Raw genomic sequence first — 2,545 nt, 5'->3', positions numbered from 1 at the left:
AAAGGTAGAGTGCGGATTTCTTGTAGAAGGAAATTAGATCCAAGATACCAAGGTCCGTTCAGAGTCATAGAACGAGTGGGTAGTGTGGCATATAAGTTGGACTTACCATCCGAGATGGAAGCCTTCCATGACGTATTCCATGTCTCCCAACTCCGGAAGTGCTTGACGGATCGGACGTCTTAATACCAGAAATACCATCTGATCTAGGTACGAACCTAACTTTGGAAACAAGGCCGGTTCGGATCGTAGATAGGATGGAAAAAGCGCCTTGGACGGAATTTACCGCCTGATTGGGGCTGCATTCCCAAACAACCCGACTCGTAGACAGCGCCTAGTGGTGCGACAGGGTCCAGGCACGACAAGGCTCTCACCCTCTCTGGTGCCCCTTTCCAGGGAACTTGGGCCTGGTCCATCGCTGAGGACGCTTCTCCAGACTACAATTCGAACGCCAAAGACGTCCGATTTTTAAGCTGGGCTTTTCCCGGTTCGCTCGCCGTTACTAAGGGAATCCTTGTTTGTTTCTTTTCCTCCGCTTAAACTCAGCGGGTGATCCCGCCTTACCTGGGGTCGCGTTGAGGACTTCGGGTCATCAATACCTTTTGGACCGGAACGTCTGACTATATGATGAGAATTGAATTCACCAGCGCATGTCAAGATGCTCCTGGCTTCGTTAGCTCAGATTTTGGCCAACCGCATGCGGTAACACACGGGAGATCAGCTTCCGTCCCATATCCTCAAGAGGATGGGGGTACGATGATTTGTGATACTCAGGCAGACGTGCCCTCGGCCAGAAGGCTTGGGGCGCAACTTGCGTTTAAAGACTCAATGGTTCACGGGATTCTACAATTCACACCAAGTATCGCATTTTGCTACGTTCTTCATCGATGCGAGAGCCGAGATATCCATTGCCGAGAGTTGTTTTAGACTTTACATTGCAGCACTGCTTCCGAACAAACACCGTCTCCAGGTTGGCGAAAGCAGGCTGTTTAGTTGCATTTTCCTTGACACTTTTCGTGCTGGGGTTTGGTGATATCCGGAAGCTATGCGTACGATCCAACCAAAACTGAAGTCTTGGGCATGGATGAACGCATAACCACGGAATCGGTAGGCACAATAAGAAACCGGCCTACCGAGAGTGATGATTCATCGTTCTCAGGTCGTTCTATTTCCAGGGTACGACAATGATCCTTCTGCAGGTTCACCTATGGAAACCTTGTTACGACATCTCCTTCCTCTAAATGATAAGGTTTAGTGGACTTCTCGCGACGTCGCAGGCGGCGAACCACCCACTTCGCCATGATCCGAACACTTCACCGGATCATTCAATCGGTAGGAGCGATGGGCGGTGTGTACAACGGGCAGGGACATAGTCAACGCGAGCTGATGACTCGCGCTTACTAGGAATTCCTCGTTGATGACCAAAAATTGCAATGATCTATCCCCATCACGATGAAATTTGAAAGATTACCCGGGCCTGTTGGCCAAGGTGTGAACTCGTTGAATACATCAGTGTAGCGCGCGTGCGGCCCAGAACATCAAAGGGCATCACAGACCTGTTATTGCCTCAAACTTCCTTGGCCTAAACGGCCATAGTCCCTCTAAGAGGCCGGTCGTGAAGGGATGCCTCCACGTAGCTAGTTAGCAGGCTGATGTCTCGTTCTTTAATGGAGTTAACCAGAGAAATTGCTCCACCAACTAAGAACGACCATGCACCACCACCCATAGAATCAGGAAAGAGCTCTCACTCGGTCAATCCTTACTATGTCTGAACCTGGTAAGTTTCCCCATGTTGAATCAAATTAAGCCGCAGGCTCCACTCCTGGTGGTGCCCTTCCGTCAATTCCTTTAAGTTTCCCCATGTTGAATCATATCAGCACGGTTTGTCTAAGCCAAGGTAGAGTCGCAAGGTCTGACCGGTTGCTAAGCCTTCCGGATTAGGCTTGAGGCTTACTCGGCCGATTGGATCCAGGCCTAAGGCCGGATCAGGTAAGGGAGTCCGTTGGGCCATTGAGCCTGACTCCATTGGCCGGTCGCACCTAGATTCTATCCGGTTAGACGGATTGGTCTTTGGGGACGATCCGGATCTGTTCGTGTGTTCTGTTTATCTATTCTGGACTGTCTATCTGATTCTAAGTCAAGGGGTGGTTGGTTGAATGACTTAGGATACGGTAGGTAGGTTCATACGTTTTATGATTATGTTGACTGAGGTTTATCTAAGTTCTAGGAACCAAGCCAAGCATTATAGAATCAATCCGTTCTATTCTCGGTTATGATTAATGCTTATCTGGTTGTGGTTTCAGGAACTAAGGATGGTTCTGGTCAAGCCAAGGAGCCGTGAAGGCTCGGTCAGTGAGAGGCTGTATAACGTGTGGTTAGATGATGCTAGGGATGAACTAGTGATTGTCTATGAGACTGTTAAGAAGTTGTGTATTGAATCTCGTGTTTCTAAGTAATACAAAGTTTATACATTATTATTCTGCTGTGCAATCTATCCCTTTGTTTATGAACCTCATATTCGAATATGACTTAGTAAAGAAAAGACTTA

The 2,545-nt window shown here is 48.3% G+C and overlaps 1 non-coding gene across 1 annotated transcript; it reads right to left on the bottom strand.

Moving 5' to 3' along the window:
• Positions 1–761: 761 nt before the first annotated feature.
• LOC125601284 lies at positions 762–917 on the bottom strand. The gene has a single exon (XR_007334160.1). It is a non-coding gene; the product is annotated as a 5.8S ribosomal RNA (ribosomal RNA).
• Between the last annotated feature and the right edge of the window lie 1,628 nt (positions 918–2,545).

Source organism: Brassica napus, unplaced genomic scaffold (assembly GCF_020379485.1).
Source record: "Brassica napus cultivar Da-Ae unplaced genomic scaffold, Da-Ae ScsIHWf_250;HRSCAF=420, whole genome shotgun sequence".
Classification (NCBI taxonomy): domain Eukaryota; kingdom Viridiplantae; phylum Streptophyta; class Magnoliopsida; order Brassicales; family Brassicaceae; genus Brassica; species Brassica napus.
The sequence above is the reverse complement of the archived record's forward strand: the minus strand, read 5'-3'. Positions and strand labels throughout refer to the sequence as shown.